Below are 784 nucleotides of genomic sequence, written 5' to 3'. Positions count from 1 at the left end.
CCATGTTTAGAGCATTGTTTAGAGGACCAAACGTATTGATTCTCACACTTGCACTGGGTTTTGTTCACATTTGAGAGACACACTAAAATTAAACAGATTTTTAAGATATCAGAGAACACAAATAGAAATCATTTTTCGGATGAATGTAAACAGAATGGCATTACACAGCTTGTACTTCTTTTACCTGTAGTGATGGTCGCACTAGAGATTTTAATGCCTGTTTTGATGCACATGGGGAATTTCTGTCCAAGAATCAAAGCCCTCAAGTGCTCTATCACAGTGTCTCTTGAAGCATTGATTTTTATGTCGATGCTGTATTTGAACGTCTTCAGAGGAGCTGCAAATATAGCCAAAGATTAAAATAATCAACTGGTACAAAACACGACTGGACTCAACTTGGATTTTAAATAAAAAAAGACTTCTTTACCAGGTGGTGGCCGGCAGAACGCCCCGTCAGCTGGAAGAGAAGCAATGCATCTGCAGGTATCATTTTGATTGGGGCCACAAATGCCATGTTTACAGCATTGTTCAGAGGACCAAACGTATTGATTCTCACACTTACACTGGGTTTTGTTTGAATTTGAGACACAAACTGTAAAATGATCAAATTGGAAGGGTATTAGAGAACTCATGTAAAATAATTTTCAGATTAGAATGGCATGAATGGCATAACACCACTTATACTACTAATACTTCTCTTACCTGTAGTGATGGTCGCACCCATGCTTTTTATGCCTTTTTTGATGCACATGGGGAATTTCTGTCCAAGAATCAAAGCCCTCAA

Source organism: Sinocyclocheilus rhinocerous, unplaced genomic scaffold (genome assembly GCF_001515625.1).
Source record: "Sinocyclocheilus rhinocerous isolate Xijiao unplaced genomic scaffold, SAMN03320098_v1.1 scaffold2199, whole genome shotgun sequence".
Taxonomy (NCBI): domain Eukaryota; kingdom Metazoa; phylum Chordata; class Actinopteri; order Cypriniformes; family Cyprinidae; genus Sinocyclocheilus; species Sinocyclocheilus rhinocerous.
Note: the sequence above shows the minus strand (reverse complement) of the source record.